The sequence below is a fragment of the Erithacus rubecula genome, assembly GCF_903797595.1.
Source record: "Erithacus rubecula genome assembly, chromosome: 10".
Classification (NCBI taxonomy): Eukaryota; Metazoa; Chordata; class Aves; order Passeriformes; family Muscicapidae; genus Erithacus; species Erithacus rubecula.
Window position 1 is genome coordinate 7,596,873 of NC_136662.1, and position 21,708 is coordinate 7,618,580.

General features: G+C 40.7%; 1 protein-coding gene across 7 annotated transcripts in view; it reads right to left on the reverse strand.

The window, feature by feature from the left end:
* NTNG1 (netrin G1) overlaps positions 1-21,708 on the reverse strand; it is a 146,380-nt gene that overhangs the window by 117,227 nt on the left and 7,445 nt on the right. The gene's annotated exons all lie outside the window — the stretch shown is intronic.

The window sequence follows — 21,708 nt, forward strand, 5'->3', positions numbered from 1 at the left end:
TAATTTTGTATCTTGGTCATTCAGAAAAAAACCCCAGTATACTGATGGCAATCAGATTCAAAGTACCACAGCATGAATTTTCAAGGTTTTTTTGACAGCATTTTTAGCAGCATTTTGGATTCCACGTTTTTCCCTATTCAGAATGTCTGTATTTATCATTTAGCATCAATAGAAAGCTCTCAAATATTATCAGGTGTCCAAATTCTTTACTGTAAATGCACAGAATGGTTTGGTCCTACGATGGAATGTGTGCATCCTGTGCCAGGGCAGCCTGGAACTGCCAAATTACTCTTAAGATGGGTGTGTCTCACAATGTATCCTTTGGGAAGCAGGCATGGGAAATCTCCATATGCTTAATTGCCCTGAATAAAGCCACGGCAGACCTGACATGCTGAGGCAAGAGAAATGACAATATGCTGTTTAGGAGAAGCAGAGCAAAAAGACAGATCCAGAAGATGTCTGTTCCTGAGAGTACATCCCTCCTCCCAGTGCACGTCACTGCTGAGTATCAGTCTCAACACACACGTTTTGCAATGACATGGAAGACAAAGCAGGACTGGACCCTTGAACTGGGGGAGGAAATGGGGTTGCTGCAGGGAAATTGATCAGCAGGGCTGTAAGTGACTGAAGTTGAGCACTGTGAGTCAAAAGCAGGACTGCAGAGAAGGGAAACTGTGACTGCAGGAAACATTCTGCATAGAATGACTTAGAGCGAGCAGGATCTGCTGTACCTCCTGCCTGTCAGGTGGATTAATTTGGAAAGTCACACTTAGGCTAAATATGTTTCCACTGTATTTAGTTGCACAGAGCAGAGAACTGAGCTAGCTATGAATCTGTTGTTTAGATGTTCTTGTGATAGCTAAAATCCAGATATCTGGGGTAGCAGACGCCTCTCTTTGGCAGTGCAGCGCTCATCATGGGCTAATTGGCCTTGCTGACAGTGGACTGGCTCTGCCAGATGATTTATGGCTTCCAAGATACATCACTATCACATCACTGTGATACAATCTTTGCTATCCATCTTCCCAGTTAAACTCTCATTGAGGCTCTTCCCATGCCGTGCTTTGATTACAGCAACAACCTTTTTTCTGGCCTTGACAAATGCAATCTAGGCCTGTTGATAACCATCCAGTAATCCAGAATGCTTCTGCTAGGATCATTTTTCTAGCTCATTGCACACTCTTGTTGCACTCCAGCACCAGCTACTCCTTCTCCATCTCATTAGCTGTTCTCCCTCACTTACAAAACCCTTCACTGCCAGTTCCTGCCACACTCATCATCTCCAGTTTGATATCAGTCAGTCATATCACTGCTTGGTGATGAGAGCCTTTATCCCTTGCCTGTTTGTTTTTTACTTACTTATGCTTTTTTTATTACACAGGAAGTCTTGTACTTTCTTCTGTGCTGTCTTTCACACTTGGGAGGAGTTCTCCATAACAATCAGTGAAATGAGATCATGAATCTCCTTTAAAGAGCCCCTCTTTTTCAGCAAGTGGAAATCTGGAACTAAATTGTCTGCTCTGTTACAACTAGTATCTTTCACGCTGGCTAGTGGTGATTTCTTATTTCCCTGTACTTCACAACTTGTCCATAAAACAAGAGCTTGCATTTGGGGTAGGGGATCACCCAGATGTTTGGACAGCATGCAGTTAGCACAAGAAGGGCTCATAAATACATGTTACCCTAAATAATACAGCTGTATAAATATTTTCACAGCGAGAGCAGAGAAAATGCTCACTTGGGAATCAACCAGTTAAACCCCCATCTTCACTAAGTTTATGGAAATGATGCATCATTAAGTGCTGACGCAGAGTGTGATACTACACTGTGCCTGACTTCCCCTGCAGACTCCCACAACTTTTTAGACATTGTTACTGCTGTTGTTCTCATGCTATTTGATGTTCAGAGAACTCTAATCACCTTGTGACAAAGAAAGGAAGAGAAGCATGGAAAGGTTTTTTTAGACAAAGAAAATCTGGACTGCTTGGCTGAAGGAGACAATTGAGAAATGATAGATGCAAGTAGATTAAGTTGCTGTAATAGCACCATCAACTTAAAAAAAAGAAAAACAACTAACTGGAATGCCTGAGTTATAGCAATAATCTCCTAAATTTAGCTGACATGGCAAATAAGAGTTATTCCTTGAAAGCTACCACTGAGACTGACTTTTTAGAATTCTATATGAAAGCAGAAATTTTAATGCTCTGTGATCTGCTGCATAGCCTCTAAAGCACTAAAAATATAGACTTAATTCTTTTGAAGGTACTTGGAGTGAACAGTGAGATAGACAAGGAAATGAAGTATGGTTTTCTATAATTTTTCTTATATTAGTTTTCCTCTGGGAGAATCCTTAATCACAGTATTCAATAGGAGCTTGCACACTAAAGCACTCAGAAGCAGTGGGAAGTTGCCTGCTCATGGAGCTGGTGTGAGCTGGGGTGCAGGTGCTGGCTCCTGTTCACAGCACATTCCTGCAAGTACATGGATTGTCACAGGCACTGCAGATGACCAGGAAGATCACATCTTCTTGTATAAATCATGTTATTTGAGTCAGAGGTCTTCAGGTGTCAGAGAGTACCTCATGATGCATTTGCACCACAGCACAAATATTAAGTGCAATGAAAGTCCATCAGATGCTGCATTTCTCAGGATCACTCTCACAGCTCTGTGCTTCAGCTCATGGCAAGAAACTGAAGGGTAATCAGCTACCACTGTACACATTTATTTCTGGTCATTGCAATTTAGATTAGTTCATGCCTCTATAGGATTTCTGTCAGGCACCCTGGTTACAAGTGAGTCATTTCTCTGGAGAAGGGACCAACTCCATGCACTCACAGATATCCACATTTATCACAGCACAACACCTACAAACGCTTAGGTCTCCTGTGAAGGGCAGGAAGCAGCACTGATTTATGTGCTATGAACTGAAAGGAAACATCATAAAGGGAGTATTTTAAACTTAAAATAATGCTATTCTGAGCTGGCAAGACTTGTGATTTTGATCCTTCTCAGATACACAGCCAACAGTGAGCTATCTGGCTGCACAAATGCCCCCGCTTTTCTCCTCTCTGTTAAATCTGTGATTCGAATGCAGGCTCCAGTCCTCAGGAACACGATGTAGATTTGCAAAACTTTCAGAAAGACTTCCTGTCCATTAGCCACTGGCTGCTTTACAAAAATGCACAAAGATAGCGTTTTCCTCTTGTAACAGATGTAAGCTCCTTGCACTGTTCAAACTGCTTGAAGGAAAGCAATATTCCTTTTCTCTTTTTGCTGCAACAGTGGCATCTCTCAGCATAAACTGAAAATATACTTGGAACTTAATTTGATGCAGATCTCAGAATTTCACATATGAGGGAAAAAATGAGGATCAGCTTTCTGTAATTAGTGAGGCATATTAGAAAGGCTGCATCCTGTAAAGTTTTCTGTGCTGCAAATAACTTGTCCTTGTACTAGAAAAAAGCATTTAAGATCTGTGTCCAGTTCTGGGCCCCTGGTGAAAAGTCTAGAGACTATGAGAAGCAGCTGAGGGAGCTGGGGATGTTTAGCCTGAAGTAAAGGAGGCTCAGGGAAGACATTCTGCCCTCTAAGATGACCTGAGAGGAGGCTGTAGCCAGATGGGAGCTGGCCTCTCTCCCAGGCAACCAGCACCAGGACAAGGGAAAATGGCTTCAAGCTGTGAAGGGGAAGTTCAGTTGGACATCAGGAAGAATTTCTTCTCTGAATGGGTAGTCAAGCATTGGAAGGAGCTACCCAGGGAGGTGGTGGAGTCACCATTCCTGGAGGTATTCAATAAACAAGTAGATGTGGCACTTAGGGCCATGGTTTATTTGACAAGATGGTGTTTGGCAATAGGTTGGCCTCAGAAGTCTTTTCCAAACTTAGTGATTCTATGATTCCATTCTATCTGGAAAGTTTTGAAATTTTATTTCAGTTGTCATTCTTGAAGCTTATTTGAAATAGCTTCACTTTTTAAATTTATGAACATACTGTAGAAATTGTTACCCACAGTGTGAAGCAAATTCATGTATTTTGGCTTCCAGTTCATTCTCATCACAAATGAAGAGGGAGAAAAGTAGTCCTAAAGAGCATTTAATCTTGATTAAGACTTGGAAGAACTCTAAGCATAATTTAGGCCATCCTGTAGGCTACTTTAGCTTGTGTAGGTTACACAAGTCCCAGCATTCTGACTGTCTGAAAGGGTTTTTCACAGGTCTGCTCCATGTCCTCCAGCTGCTGGCATGGTCCACCTCCTGAATAAGCTTCTGAAATGGGGGGAGGATCAAAGAGCAGATGGCATTGAGCTGATTTTGCCAATCCTCTGCCACTGGAGGAATTTTTCCTGTGCCAGTAAAAATCCTCTGTTCCATCCTAGAGCCTGGTTGGGTTGTTTTGTTTTGTTTTTTCGTCTGCTTAACATGGTTAAGGCAGTATGAAGAAACTAAACTAGGGTCTAGATGCTTCCACAGTGACTTCAGTAGTCTTGCTCCAGACCAGAGGTGCTGCTGGCAGTGCAGAGAAGCCCATGGCACATAAAATGGGTGCTTTATAATGAATGAGGCAGAGCTGTACAGTAAATTCGTCAGGGACATTGTGGCAAGCCCCAAAAGAGAAAAAGGTCTAATATCCATTGAAGAGTGATGACAAAAATAAATTTTGAACAGCTGCTCTCCTCACTTTGCACTAGACAAGGACATTTTTAAGGGTAGATATTGTTTAGAATAATCTAAAAGCTTCTGCATAATGAATTATCCACCTTTTCTGCAACACTCTTCAGAATAATTACCCTGAGTTTTATCACAGGACTGTCCACAACTATTTTCTTGAAAAATCATGAGAAAATACAAAGTTCAAAATCTGGACAAAGTGCTTTAGCAAATTTCACAGCAAAGCAGGAGCAGGCTGCTGGGTGAGTGGTGACAAGGTGTTTCATAACTGAGGATCTGCAAACCCTTGCTGACAGCAAGATCAGCACAGTGGGACCAATGTTCAAGGAAAGATATTTTAAGTCTGCCAGAAATTTTACGGCTTTTGTACAACCCAAATCATCACAGTATCAGTTAAGGCAATTTTTATTTCTGAAGGGCAGCATCTGGCCTACTTGGCATGCTTAAAAATTTCAAATGTGTATTTTTCAAAGCAAGAAGCGTAACAAAAATATATAATTCAAACTGGCAGAACATTATACTTTGGATGACATTTTGTAGTTAATAACAATTTAATATAGCATAAACTGTACTTCTGGTGCAACCTAGAAAAGCATCACACAGTTTAGAATAGACGTGCTGAAAGTTCATTTCAAAGTGGTGGTGCAAGCAGGCTCAGGCTCTTGCAGGAGCAGTAGCTTCTGCATTATTATTAGTGCTGGTTTTAGCATTTGATACTTGTAAATGGACAAGTTTCTGAAATCAAAAGGAATGAGAGGGGTTACACCTTGGTCACGGCACTGCAAGATTTAAACTATAGTTTTGTCTGTTCACAAAATCAAAAGGCTGTACAAACTTTAGGAGACTTGTACCAAATAACTACCTGGGATTTTGACTCGTGTCCTCACTGGCACAGAAAGCCCTGCCTGTGGCTGAGCTCGACCCTGCCTGGTGCAGGACTGGCTCCTGCTCACTCAACACTTTTTTCCCCCTGCCCTGGTTTGCACTTGGTGGCACTTACATTTCATTTTCCTTTCACCAAGTGCCCAGACATAATCTGAGCATGTCTTGGAGAGCTAAGCTGTGCCTGAGCAATGCAACTGAGCACCAGCTGCCTTTGTTTGTCCTCAAGTACCGTGATAGTTCTCCACTCAGTACATTCTGGAAAAATCTGGGTAGCCCCTCACTGTGCCTGGGAATGGCCAGACCCTGGGATGTGCACACACCCTGCAGGCTGGAGGAAAGCCAGACTGGCTAATTCCTCATTTGTGTCAATGCAGTTAAGCTTCCTCCTAACGATATTTTGACCTGGGTAGAGAAGAAGAGCCATATGGCATCTTCCACCCCTGACAACAACTGCTGTTAGTGCAATCAGCACATTACCTAGGTGATTTGTTTAGATTCAGCTGTCACTAACTTGTGGCAAACTCAATTATAATTAAGTTGTGTATTAGGCAGAGTCCTAATATAAACTGGTTTCATTTTCATATGCCATTTCAGTTGTATTTTCAGTCATAATCCTGCTCACAGATGAAGAGTCCTAACTCTTCCTCAGGGCTATTGCCTTTCCCACCTTCTAATTCAAGAAGTGAATTTGTCTAGGATGGCAAACCAGAGAGGTACAGCATCAGCCAGAGAGCCATTCCACAATTTCAACAAAAATAATGCACAATCATTAGCCTTAACACATGCCTAAGTCAGCCTTCAGAGCCCCACTTTTTAATTGTTTCTGACATCTGTGTTTCAATTATGCTCTAAGCTATTTAAAATAGTGGCAAGTCTTTCCTTAGTTTTGGGCAAAATGCAGCCCACTGCAGCACCAGGTGTAAAGAAGGGCTTTGAAAGTCACAGAATCACAGACTATTCAGAGTTGGAAGAGACCCACGAGAACCATCTATTAGGTGAATGGCCAATACACCACAGCCTTGGTGCTGTCCACACCATGCTCTAACCCACTATTTGTTTTTGCAATTTGCTGTCCTTGGAGATAAATGATGGTTCAGAGAATGGCTCTGGGTTGCAGCAGCACTTGTAGCTTTTCTGAAAAAGTGTTGATGCAATAATAATACTCATTTAAGTCCTTTAAAATTCCCAATTTCCCCAAACAGTATCCCATGTTTATTAACAGGATGAAAGATCTCAGTAGCACTAACCCCCATCCTGCAAAATTAACCTTCCTCCCCCAATACCCTGAGGAGAGAACAGTGATATCCCCTCCTTTTTACAGTATAGATTTCTGAATCAAATATTAATGCTAACCATAATGTAAATGGGTTCATAAAGCTCAGAAGAGAGAGACAATGTTGATGGTTATCTAGGGCTATAGTATTTCTCAACTTTACTGCATTAACATGCTAGTTAACAGAGGGCATCCAGTCCTTAATAGCTTACTGCTCAAGAATACTGAACAGCAAAAAAAAATTATAGATGCTGTCAGATCACTGCAGTTCATTTACGTTTTGCTTTTGAACCATAACCTCAGAAAAACAGGGGAAAAGATTGCAATAATCACATATAATGATCAAACGTTGAATTATGGCTTTGATAAATGCTTTTAAAATTGCAATGATAAACAAATTAGCACCCTTTTACTATGCAGTAAATAGGCACAGTTCACTTAAAAGAACAAAAGGGTGTAGTTTCTGTGGATATTTAAGGTGTGGGACAAAATATAGGGCAACAGAACAATGGAGACTTAATACCAAATGAACACTATTAATATCATTCAAAAATTCAACAATTTCTTGAATTGTCTCCATCCCCTGCCTGGAAATGGAGCAGACCAGAATGAGATGCAAATCAGTGCGTTTATCTAATGAATAATGCAAATGAATGCTCCTCTTAAGGCATGGCAGTCTGCAGGAATCCTCCCTGCCTCACCTCACATTTCGTGTGGATTTAAGCACCATGTGTCAGAAGAAATTAGAGAACAGAATTGCCAAGAAATGACAAAGCCTCGGAGCCTCAAGTCAGTGCAGACAGCAAGGTACATTAAGATGCATAGTAGAGAGGAGGAGAGAGTAGACATCTCATTAAAATGAAAATGTTGCTATTTTTCCTTCACCTCGTTAATTGAGTTGTATGACAATTTAATCAGCAATTATTTGTGTGGCTACTAATTAGAAACATCCTCTAAATGTGGGATACCAAAGTGGGATCTCAAAAACTCGACAAAATCTTCCAGTTTGGCCTTTTTTTTTTTAATGCTAGTGCTATTTTATCTCTCTGCTATCAGATGACTGCATCAGCATTTTTCTCATAGCATCACAGAGCATACAGCATCTTATCCATTAGTCACAAGCCTTGCTGTAACTTTCCCTTAGCATCCAACATCACCCTCCAAGCAAACGAATCTGAAGGCATGCAAGCCCTGAAATTTATTATTTTTTTTCCCCAATCATATTTTGCCTAAATGCATATGTGATTCAGAATCCAGGATGGGTTTCATCTGCCCCATTAAAACCTCTTACCATGCAGACCAGCTATGCTGCCACAGCTGGCATCAAGTTCCTCCTCTTCATCATTGCATTGAGTCCCCAATCTGGGGCTTTGTGAAACTTTATGCTTTTCTGACTGGTACTCTCTTAAAATACAGATCTGGTACATCCAAATGAATATAGCCATTTGCTTCCTGGACAACTTAGTTATCAAATACAGAGTGGTGAAGGAGTTGCCCAGTCATGAAAGGATTTGAGATCCCGTGGATTTTGGATGCTGGGAGAGGATCTCCCACCATTGAGATGCAGAGGGAATGCAGAGAAACCAGAGGTCTGAGAGTGCAGTTTGCCCAGGTTCAGTCCAGTTTGGGGTGGAGTGGAATTGCCCTCTCATGTGGAAAGGGAAGTGCACCTCAAATTTCTGAACTGTAAAGCTGAGAACTTCACACAATCAGTACATTTTGGGGTACTTATTGTGTATAATACAAAATTAGGGTCGTGTTCCTGTGGGTCACTGACCTTTCTTGTGAACCATCAGGCAACAAATTGGTAGCCCATCAAAGGCATACATCTATGTATTAAGCAAAAGAAGATATTAGAAATATCTTACTACATATACTTCCAGGAAATGTGGGGAAAAAAAACCAAACCAAAAAACAAAATCAAGATCCAACCCTTTTTTCTCACAAGCTGACAAAGACATCATCGTTATTTATAGTTGTGCTTCAGTTCATCAGTTGGAGGCACATTGCAGAAGATGCTAAAGCACTAGCGACATTGCTACTAAATTAAGAGCTTGCAGTTTCTTTATAATAGTTGAAAGCAAAGCTATTTCTCCAGTGGGCAGCTTGTTGCAAACTCCACAATACTGGAAAAAAATGGTATATTATTTTGATGGATTTTCTCTCAGGTCAATCCCAATGAATCAAGGGGGAATTGCCTGGGATGCAGGTCTGCAAGGAATTTGGTGTGAGCTCCATGAAAATGTGACTTGCAATCAGTAGCATTTTCACTCTCTTAAATTAGAAGGACATGGGTAGGTTCTCTGCTCCTGTTCCTGTTGGCAGTTACCATGCCAGAAATATACAGAGAGCTTAGGTTTCTTATAGCAAGGGCAATGGTAACTATAGTGAAAAAAATACTGTTAAAGCAAACTAAGCAGTTGATTTGAAGCAAGGAGACAATTAAAGCACAGCCTTTCTGAAAGAGTAATAAAAATGTCACTGCAAATGACAGATTGTTACAAGTCCTTGGCTTCTTCCTAGCACTGCAATAGAATACGGTGTTAAATCAGTTCCCAGAGATTATTAGTGGTATATGTTATTTTCCCAAACTCAAGGAACTCAGTATCATTTCATAAATCAACTGCAGGTTAAAATTAGATTTTTTTTTTTTTTTGCAATCTTAGTTCTTGTGACCCTTGCAAATACAATTAGCAAAGAAAATTATATTAAAAAAATAGCTGAAACCTGACTCATCAAACTGGGAAAAGCTAAAAACATTCCACCAAAAACCCAAACCAAATCAGAAAATAGCTCTTTTCTATGGCTACTCCATGCCTGTGAGCTTCACTGACTGCAGAGGAAGACACTGAGACAAATATATTGTAGGAATGGACTCTCATTTCTCATTAGCATAAAGTTCTGTAAATTACCTGTAAAGTGTGCCTGTAATTTGTTGTTCTTACTATCTGTACTGCTTTTCTACATAAAGCATTAAGAAACCTAGGTCAGAAAACTCTAAGTAGTTAAAGCAAATAATAACTGAACCCAATCACCTGAAATGTGAAGATCTCCAACATGCAGGCTTAAAGTAAGTTCCTGAGTTGTCAGGTACAGGCTCAATTACAACTTTTTGTTTTTTAGGTGTTTATGGGCCAGATAATGTTTTCTAACAAAGTCTCAGGGACAATACTGTTAGAATCTCACACGCATTTCTTATGTGGCAGAAAGCTGCTATCTACTGGAAATAAATTATCCAGGAATTCTTTAAGTTCCCCACAGAAAGAGGAGGGATCTCTGTTACCACCTTTGATATGCACCATTGCTGAATGTTTGGTTTATTGATGAAGTTATAAAGGTGAGGTTTATTGCCCCCTTCAGCAGCTGCCCTTTGCTATAGCTGCACTGCTTCACGTGTTTCAGCAAAATGCTGTGTGCCTGATCCTTGGTTAGGACAGGTAATTTTGAATTACAAAGTGTTTCCAATTTATCAGTTTAATCCCTTTTTTCCTGTGATGCTTTATACAGCTGATAACTATCAACAAAACAATTACTAACTCCAAGTAAAGGCAGTGACAGCAAAGGTTTGCTCAGCGTTGCCCTTACATCTGCTTTCTACAGCTTTGGTGGTTGGCTGGGCTGAAAGACAAGAAAATCAACTGTGGCTTACATGACAGGAGTTTAGAGAAGCTCATGTACGGTGGTGTCATCAAGAAAGTGTTAAACAGGTCATCACAGGCACAGGTGCCATTCATCTCTGTAATAATTTGTGAAGAACATTATTTTTTCTTGGTCAGCTCCTGTAAATCTTCTTCTGAAGTTATGAGAACTGGCCTGACAGGAGGAGGATGTTGATGGTTGCATTAGTAGAGGTGTAATGACCTTGAGGATGGGAACTGAAAGAAGCCCTTGATACTAAGGTAAAATTCAGTGGTGCCCTGCTGCTTTCTGTTGGTTTTTTTTCTGAACAATTTTATTATTCCAAACCCAACTTAGTAGTACGAGGCCCTTGACAAGATACAATCACCAGAACAAGATATACTTCAAATTCTTAGCCAGATTGTTATTGATTGAGAGTCAAACACTGCCTTGTAAAAGGGCTGTGCTGTGCCTATTTTCTCTGAGCCCCTGCCATGTATTTACTGTCCTAGAGAGCGAGCACCTGGGAAAAGCAGCACGGTGAACAGGTTCTCATCAACCCATCAGCCTTCCTGCACAATCTTCTCCCATCCTACTGCTGAGCTCTTTCAACCTAGAAAACATTTAGGAAACACTTTACCTGTACCCATCTAAAGTCCACAGATGAGGTCTGTGTGGTCTGTACCTCTGCCAAAGAGAATATTATCTGAATAGGGTAGCAGAATTTTATGTAAGAACAAATCCATCAGCCCTGGTGGCTTCTTGAGGTGCAGACAGGTGCACCTTCAGAGAAAGGTGTAACAGGACAGGGACTCAGCCAGAAGGAAGGCAGGCAGGTTCCTCTGTTCTTTGGAACAATGTTTCCCCATGTTTCTCTTCAGTCTTTGTTTTTTCCCTCATTTTCAAGACAGGGAGAGAGGGGCTGGCTCCCTGGAGGGCTGCATGGACTGCACAAGTGGCAGATGTGTGAGAGCTGCCTGCCACTCCATCCCATTGAATGTGCATACACTTTATACCAGATGAGGACTTGTCGATTGTAGAAGAGGGCAAACAATTGTCTGTATGGCTTCAAAAAATTCAAACAAACCCCATGTGGCATTTCAGATATCAGTCCGCTGTTAAACACTGGAAAAAACGGCAAGCTTTCTGTCAAGGCTTAAAATTTGACAAAATCTTCTGCTGAAACCCTCACCTCTTCTGATTAACAAAGGAAGGATAACTTTGTAGTGCTTTCTGAGACCTGCTTTTAAACTTACAGACTTGAAGTTCATGATTGATGATGCCTGGCTAGTGTTTGAGTGCTGCAAGCAATGATGGTGCAGTTATGGAGAACTATGGAAAGATTAGTCAATAATAGTCTTCAGTTCTTTTCAATTATTTACAATTAATCCATGAAGTGCATAAAGCTAAAATAATTTGTTTTGATATGCAAACCCTGTTATGTATTCTATATATGTATCCTAGCTGACACTTTGCAGCTAGATGCTTTTAGTGTATTCTTGTATGTCCTAAAACTGCACCCAAGAAAAGATGGATAATGTCCCATTATCCAAAACCTGTTTTGTCACCTGGGACAAAGAATCTTGTACTGAAGATCACAATGGCTGAATTAATCCAAAACCCTGCATCAGTAAAATGTATAAAGAAGATTTTAAAACTGAAAATGCTGGAAATAAGTGAACTTCAGCGAAATAGTTTCTGACAGGAAAAATATTGGAATATAAAGGCATACAGTTAACTTTACTTAAGATGGTTTTATGGTTTCCAGAGAGAGTTTCAAACTGGTACAGTGCAGAGGATATGCTCACTTATAAGGAATCTGTATTTTGTCACCATTCATTGCTGTCATAGAAGTCCTTCTGCTGCCTAACACAGGACACATTAATTTCAATGGAAGATCATATTTTAAGTCCTGTTGATGTAAAGTCAAACACTAGCTCTTGGGCATGAAATATACATGATGAGTCACTTCTAATTTCCTTTTAGTTATTGAAGTGTATCTTTTTTAAAAAATCAAAGCCACTGCTTCAGATGACAAAAAGCTTCTATGTTCTTAACATTTTATTTTCAAAAGGCTTAGCCCACTTCTTTTTCAGGAAAATAGGGGTTTTAAGCTGCAAAGTTTGGCAAAAATTTACCCCAAAAATTAGTGAGGGAAAGCTCCAATGCTTGAACCCCTTAAACCCATTACTTAAGGTGTCTGGTCTGAATCAAGCCTTGTGAAGTGAGACACCTTGCTAGGATATTTCTGCAGGCTCTCCCTACAGTATTCATATGTGGCAGATCCATACGGTCAAGGAAGCCAAGAGGCATGTCAGTCTGCAAGCCTGTGTTAAAAACAGAGGAGGAAAATAGCACCTGTAGAAAAAGTTGTTTTAGCAGTTAGAAAATTGCATTCTGTACTTTTTTTCCTACAGCTATGCACGTTGCAGTTTTTAGAGAATGAGGGCTTTTGCGTAGTTGTTTGCTATTTCTTTTTATTTCTTTTTTACCATCCCCCTACCTCCAGTCACTTGTAAATGTCACCCACAAGTAGATCTGTTTCTAGTTTACACTGGAGGAAAGTGTCTTATGAGCAGGTATAGCTGGTAAAAATCAAATTGATGAGTTAAAATGTGGCTCGTGACAGTTTTACAGATAAAAATCTAAAATGCACCAAGATGTTGGAAAGACACGGCACGTACATGTAAGAAAATGCTCCTTTCATCATAATGGTGTCTTCTTTTAGAGGTTTTACAACTACTTAGCTATAAAATTCTCTCTGGGCTGAAGCCTGACATAAAATATCCATGATATAGTACAAGTTCTTGCTTGTAGTAAATATAATTAAAATTCATTTGCACCCTTTTGTTTCCTCCCCTTTTTTCATTCCTAAATTCCATATAAATAATCTGCCTAAAAACTAGAAGATAAGAAATAAAACCATTTTCCAGAAAATACAACAGAGCAAACATCAAAGCTACATGAAATCACTTATGCATGTTGCCAAGTCAGCTCAATGTCAAGAATTTTTGTGTCTTTAGCTATATTTGTACTTTTAGACCAAGATGATATTACCACAAGTGACCTGTGAAAACCCAAATTTCCATACCTAAAATGTGTGCAACGGTCATTGTTTCTACAAGTAAATTTGGTACAGAGCTACCCCTATTTTTTAGCTAGGGAGATTAGTGTTCCAGTGTACATGGGATCTGCATCTCATCACTCAATGGTCTTAACAGTAACTGGGATTATTTTTTATTTTCATATTCAGCCAGTACTTATAGGCCTTGAAACAAGTCAAGAAATATTTGGATTAACAGATTTCTTACCTGGTTTTATCTACTCTTAAATAGGTATGTTATTTTTTGTATTGGAAATGGCAGTTTTGGCAAAATGGTATCAGTATTTAAAATGTGGCAGTGGTACTCACACTAAAATTGACCAGCTCCCTCAGATTCAGCCCTTTCTAAACTCTATGGGTAAAAAGAAATGACAGGTTTTCATTCTCACATAATGAGATGGGTAATTTCCATATTTTGTCAAGAGGGATTGCTAATGCCTGTCTGTATTTCTCCCCCTCCGCTTCCCAGCGTAAAGCAGAAGGGATGGAAGTGCAGATTATCATCTCAGTTTGTACATTTATTTTTTCTTGAATGAATGAAGGTGATTTGGGTTATATAAGGGCTGGATGCTTTATAAGTAACATAAATGTCTAAATGTTAAAATCATTACTTGAGAGTCAACTTACTGATTTCTTCCTTCTCGAAGGACTCTGGGGAACCTACTGGCCAGAATGGTTGTCCTGACTGATGCTAGGTCTGTAGAACTCTCAGCTGAGTTGCCTTTGTTCTAACAAGATGCTTACAAATGGAAATTTTAATCTATGGAAGTGCCTCAGCAGCTTCCAGTGATCCTTAGCTTTTACAGAGTATGAGCTCTGCAAGAAAAAGACACGAAACTCTGGGGTTCAGAGACGTACAGGTACTAAATGAAGATGGAAAAAATATGTTTATCCAGATAATTTGACAAACTTGAGCAGCATAAAACTATCTCTTGCTCAGTTCTGCCAAGTAGATCCAAAATTCACATTCTGACACTTGTCTACCACAAGTGGGAAGAAATATAATATCATGCTCCTTGTGCAGTGTCCTCAGCCTGGAAAGGCTGATGCTGCACAGCTCCCTTGTGCCCACAAGGCATCGTGCCCCTGCCCAAAATGTGTGAAAGCAAAGGGAGGGGGGATGCTGCAGTTCCACTCCTCCCAGTGTGACACCAGCAGGCTGGCAAGCAAAGGTCACCCTGCTGGAAGGAGCATTTACCATCCTGGAAAAAATTCTCAGTTCAGCTTTCTAGCAGAGAAGAAATGGGGTCACCCAGCTCTGCATGCCACCAGCCCAGGAGGGGTGGGTGTGCTGTCCTGTCCTGGCTGAGGAGCACCAGCTGGGATGTGCTGCAGTGCTGACTGCCTCCTGCACCCCAGCAAATCTGTCAGGAGATGGGATGTGCTGCAGTGCTGACTGCCTCCTGCACCCCAGCAAATCTGCCAGGAGATGGGATGTGCTGCAGTGCTGCACTGCCTCCTGCACCTCAGCAAATCTGCCAGGAGATGGGATGTGCTGCCCTGCCTCCTGCACCCCAGCAAATCTGGTCAGGAGATGGGATGTGCTGCAGTGCTGCACTGCCTCCTGCACCCCAGCAAATCTGCCAGGAGATGGGATGTGCTGCAGTGCTGCACTGCCTCCTGCACCCCAGCAAATCTGTCAGGAGATGGGATGTGCTGCAGTGCTGCACTGCCTCCTGCACCCCAGCAAATCTGTCAGGAGATGGGATGTGCTGCCCTGCCTCCTGCACCCCAGCAAATCTGGTCAGGAGCCTCCCTGCAGTGAGCCACGGGCACCAGATCACCTCTGCCTCACCAGCAGCAGCTCAAATGATGATAGGAGGAGTAATTATTTTATTTATAAAGTAGTATTATTTTACTTCACTAAAGGTGCTGCTGAGGGGATGTTTCTGGTCCAACTGCATTGACAGCAAGCCATTCACGTTCACCATGGATGCCTGGGTATTTATTTTATAGTGGAAAATACTTATTTCTTTATAAAATTGGTGTTGCTGGTTCCATACCTGAACAAGGCCAAAACTCCAAGTTCTCACAGAGTACTTGGGTATTTTATTTCACCCCATGTACCCACCTTGGTGCTTTGGGGACCAGGGAGGAGGGAGCAGCAGGGAGAGGCACCAGCTCAGGTATTTTTAAGAACCTCATCCAGAAAGTCACAATCTCCCCTGGCATGGTTCTTTGCTTTTTCAGATCAATTGCTATTAAAATAACTAAATTTACTATTCCCAGCTAACTTCAGAGGAAAAACAAACCAAACTAGAAGAGCAACTAGCAAATGGAATAAAGGCAATGCTACAAAATGCTTAACAGCTGCTCTTACAAAGTGTATTTATAAAATATAAATCTCCTTAAAAGGATGCTCTTCTATACATACTAGTGACATGTGCTTTAAAACTGCAACTGAAAATATGTAGAAAACGTTGATTTTGTTTAGGAACCCTGTTTTACCCTCAAATATTTTTAACAACTGAAGTACTTGTGGGCGTACTTTTGTTTCATTTCAGGCTTGAAAACATTCCAGTACCCAAAGTGTAACTGAGGAGGGAAAAAAAAAAAGCAACTGGACAGAGTGTTGTTAATGATTTACTAGAGCATCTTGATGTGTGATAATGAATAAAATGCAAATCTGTTTTACTGCCAATCCTCAGTTTTGATTTATGAGCAATTATTAATTTTTAGATTGCTTCCAGTTGGAAGAAAACAGAGATTTTACCAAACTATTTTTTTATTCCTGCTGTCATTAAGTATATCCATTTTTAAAAATCTTGTGGGAAACCAAGGAATTCTTTCTCACAAGGACCAAGGAGCCTTTGCAGAGTGTGCAGCAGGTGCTGCCAGAGGCACAGGTAGGCTGGCATGTGGTGGGAGGGAGCTGGGGGACAGAAGGGACAGTCTGTGTCCCTTGGGGGACAGAAGGGACAATCCATGCCCCTGGTGTCCCTGGGGACAGAAGGGACAGTCTGTGCCCCTGGTGTCCCTGGGGACAGAAGGGACAGTCTGTGTCCCTGGGGGACAGAAGGGACAATCCATGCCCCTGGTGTCCCTGGGGACACCCTCAGCAAGGCCTGAGCTGTCCTGCCCTGTTGGGGACAGGCCAATGGGCAGGGGCTGAAGCTCATAGGTCTTGGAGTATTAGAAATTAAATGAAATATTTAGTAACTTAAGAGAGGTACCCAAATAATACCCTGCTCCCAGAAGGGTAAAGTGCTCTCCTACAATGACAAAGTGACAGCTGTAATAATTGTATGTGCCCAAAGAGTTCAATGAATGCAGATGTTGTAAAAGTCTGCAGTAACTTTGAGATGTACATACTTTATGAAAATCCACTTTAATCAAGACAATAGCAATAGTTTCATCTTTAACTTCCTATTCCCATTCTACCCCATGCTATCTAGTAAGACTATACAGATAGAATTTAGAATCCTTTATTTTTATGCAAATTTAGCCCATAAAAGGACAAAGCTTTTTTCTTAAGAGCATCTCTTAATGATATTGCACAAGACTGTTTTAAAATGCCTCACTTGAGAACATATGTATGAATGCCAAAATGCTTTCAAAAATAATTTTTGTTTCACGTTGTGATTTATCCATTACTCAGAAAAGTATCTGTTCATTTAATTATTTCAGTAAACATAATACTGGTATCACTATCTATGCTACACAGTATTTCCCCCTTTTTAAGGAATATGAGCCTACTTGTAATTAAAGGAATGCTATATTAATGATGCTGAAAGTCTCAGAGGGAAAAATGCAATGTCCACCTCATAATATTATGCCAGAATTACATGTGCAGAATATTTTTAATAATCTTTGTTTCTTAATTTAGTTTTGATTGGTTATGAAATACAGAGTAGCACTCAAGGGCTCTAATATCTACTGTCTTCAGCATTTCTGCTCTATAAATTGTACAAATGCACAGGACTCCCATCCGCAGGCTCCTTTTCAAGCTTCTGTTTAACCTGTGAAGGAAATTAGCTGCAGGCAACTATAATTGATGATAATTTCATCACATTTTAGCTGTTGGGATGGTGTTACGATATCTAGTCTAAACACAAACAGAAAATTATATTTTCATGTTGCCATTTGAGCTGCGAGCACAGGTCGGTCACGCAAATCCGTCTCTAGTTTGCAAATTGCAGCAGCAGCCACTAGGAGTCTCCTGGTCAAATTAATGAAGGATCTGCAGAGTAATCGTGGCTCAGGTTTGAATGCAAGCCCCATGCTGAAGGCTGGATTGCAGCAGAGGGGCCAGTCCATGTGCAGGGCAAGTGGGACTGGGGTGGCAGGGTCCCTGAGCTGAGAGCAGCATCTTCAGGCTCCTGTGCCAAGGATGTAGCTGGCACATGTTTTAGAGGGAAAGCCAGAAGCCACCTAGGCACTGTTCTGGTGGAGCAAAGGATGGTGACGGCCGTAAGAAGTCAGATTTGTTTCTCTTTATGACTGGACAGAATATTGTGGAATTGTTGTTACAAAGAGGGAAGCAGATTTCACCAACTGTTAGTTACTCCCAGGGATTTCAAGCAGATTTGTTTTGCACTGAAATGCTGCAGGCCACACGAACTAACACCACCAGGTACTTCAAAACTCGCTTAGTGTCTCTGCACTAAAACCTGCAGTTCCAACCTGGAAATGTGAATAGCTTCTTTCTCTTCTCCTCTCTCCTCCCAGGCCAACTATTACAAGCATATGGTGCCAGACACGCTCAGCAATGCCAAATGCTCCAAGTTCATAAATTCCAGACCTGCAGGAAGGGGTCACGCTGGCTCAAACACTGCGGCTGTTCGGTCCAAGTCTGGGACTGACTGAAGATGCCCAAATTTCCTCGAAGGAGTACCACAGAAAGCACTCATGCACCTTCTGCCAGTGTTTGTACCTCACTCTGAGACACTAGAGATTGCTTTATAAACGACAGGGAAGCCAGAGGTGACCAGTGAACCCTCTCAACAGTGCTGGTTATCCTGTAGGCAGGAGCAGTGCTGTTTATTCTGGAAGGATGCTGTCACATCCTCCTCACAGATACATGCAACTCCACATCTAGAAACTGCAAGTGTTCACTGCTCTTAGCCACTTATTTGTTTATAGTTTTTTTTAATGCATCTCTACTCTTGAGCAAAAATCCTTTCCAAGCTGTACAAATCCTGAATGACCTTAAATCTGATGAGATTTTAAACAAATAATAATTTGGAAGGCTATTTATTTGGCTTCTGCTTTTTGAGTTCCTTGGTTTTATTTTCAAACTTTTCCCTGCAACCAGGACTGAGGAAATAAAGATGATGTTTTAAATGAAAGCTGAGAATCTCACATAATCATAATTGTAGGACTCCAGGGGTTTGAGGTTTCAGGATAATCTCATGAGCTGTCAATATTGAATGTCACCAGAAACTATAATGTTATTCTCAGAATAGATGCCTAAAAGCAACTGTGGGATAGATTTTCTGTAGCATGCTCCCCATAATACCTACAAATGCTGTTCTGGGGGGATACCTCAAAGGTACCTGCAAGTGGTGAGCTGCCAAATGCTGGCTCTGGCTGCCAACTAGGGCTGTTATATTTTGCAACAAATTTACATATGCAAAGCTCTGTTATTCAGTCTGTCAACTAAAAAAGCTCACTAAGTACAAATTCATCATGGGCTCATAAGAACATTTAATACCATGGGGAACATGCAGAAATAAGTAGGGGGCCAATTTAACCACCCATCTCCTCTGCATTGTACGCTTGCAATTCAGGGCTGCTTTGTATATTATTGCAGATTATTATCAGCTATTCTTACAGACTGCCTTAGATTCTACCATAATCTCCCAGCAGGACTTTGAATGAAATTCTCAGTCTGGTTTGTTTCAAGGATCTAATCTATATTACACCAAAGGCTGGCAGAGACTCAATAGCTAGTACCTTAGTCCATTTGGTGAACAGAAAATTAGTAAGCCTGATGAGGGAACTGACATGCAAATACAACAGGAGGCAGCTTCAACCTCCTTGTCATCCTGCAGAAGCAGACTTGGCTGCTTGGTATCCTTGCTTATTATTAGAATAGCTGAAAAGACCCTGTTCTTCTCCAAGTCAGTGTTAACCTGATTTCAATAACAAAACAGTGGTACAGTTTAGCAGGCACATAGCCAGCACTTACAAGAAAACCAAGCATTTGTCTAAGCCAGTTTGGCACTTCACCATGCTGAAAAGAAACCTTTGCATCTTTGTCACTTCAAATTTGGGATTTTTTAGCACAAGAACATGCCTAACACGAAAGAACTCTTTTTTTTTTCTACTGCCCACTTTCTCCAAGTATGTCAGTGCTATCTTCTTAACTCATTTTCTGAAACTAAAAGTGAACACAAAAATAAAATATCTCTAAAATGCCAAAGGCTCAGCCCTACAAAATATATAAAACCTCATTTTGAAGGAAGTATCTAGTTCCCTCAGGTAGCTATAGTACAGAAGTACAGACATGAAGCATTTTTAGGGATGAGAATGATCTGTTGTGAGCCATGGGCACCTCCTTAAGAACATAAAATATTTCTGTGATTTTCCTTATGTTTCAAACAAGTCAAGCCATTAGCAATGCATATCTAAATATAGTGTGTATGCACAATGTACATCTAACCTGGAAACAAATCCCACAGTTTACCATGTAAGAATCAGTCACTCTACACCAGTGTAGCTAAATACACACTCTCATTCTGCATGCTCTCTTTTCCTCTTCCCCCCTTGCTCCCCTTTCTCTGCTCCTCATGTGAGGATTCTGGTGGCTTTCTGCATCTCACAGGCTTAACCTGCAAGTGAGCTACAGCTGTAACCTCAGGTCACTGCCAAGCAAACTTTCATCCCATTTCACAGCTCTGATGACCTGGTGCAGTCAAATGTTTTCCACGGGAGTTTTCGCACCATTTTTAACACTTAGATTTAATCAAAATGTCTTGTGTTTGCCTGAGTGTTTTTTGTTTAAGGTTGTTGTTCTAACTAGAGTGCATACTGATAACAAAGACCTAGAGAATTACTTAAGATAGGAACTGCTGCAATGTTTATCTGTACTAAAAGGAGGAAACAAGTTTTAATGGGCAGGTTTGTTTGTTTTGTTTTGTTTTTTTTAATTAAAAGAACAATTTCCTGCATTACATGATGAGTTACTAAATATTATTGAGTGCTAAATCACAGCTATTACTATTCAAAGGGAAGAAATTTATTTCAAGATGAAGGACAAAAACCAGTAAGCAATATTATGTGGGGCACATGACTTCCATTTGTTTTTAAACAGTGGCTGCTTGAAGCTGCTTGGAGATTTAGAGTGTCAAAGACATGTAAGCAGAGATGGATTAGTGGGCAGAGAGCAAGTGGCACAGTCAAAGGTTCATAGTGAATGTAATTTATTCATGTAGCTCTGCAATTTATCACGTGGCTATTACCATAATGTACATGGGAAGCAGCTGCATGCGTGCAAATAATGCCTTAAATGTATGTGTGGTTGGATCTGAACTCCTTACAGAACAGCAGTGGTGGAAAATGATGCCACAAGGCATTTAAAAGCAAATTTCCTTCCTGCGGGGATGCTGTCACCCAGCAATGATGATTTGTACACAGGCAAATAAATATCTCACAGGCTTTTCTCAGTTGTGATAACCTCACTTACCAAAACTCACTGGTTTTTCAAACCTAAATACTGTAGGTAATGTGGTGCATGTTTCCAGTGCTGTATTAACAGATGTAAGTGTGCATGTTTTGCACCCCAAACTCATATTTTCTAGTCAAGGAATTCAGTATCTTCCATGCACTTTATTTAACAGAAATATTCAATGGCAAAGAAAAGAAATCCTTTGTGGGCGTGAGGACAAAGAAGTTATCTACCAGTTAAAGATCTCCTTTAACTGGCAAAATTCTCACAGTGTGATCTATCAAACACTTGGGAGCTGCACTGTTGTAGAAGATTGATATACTTACATATATGCGTGTATATACACATACAGTGTCTGCCTGGTTTCTTACACCTGTGCTTTTATTACAAAGCCAAACATTTTCAAAACCCAGCCTATTTTAGGACCCTGTAAAATAAGGAGCTTTGGTCTCTCTCACCACCATTTTTTAAGCTTTAGCAATTTGAGTTCAACTGGTCTCACTGTTTGGAAATTAAGCTTAATTATGCCTTGCTATGATGCCTTAAACTGATT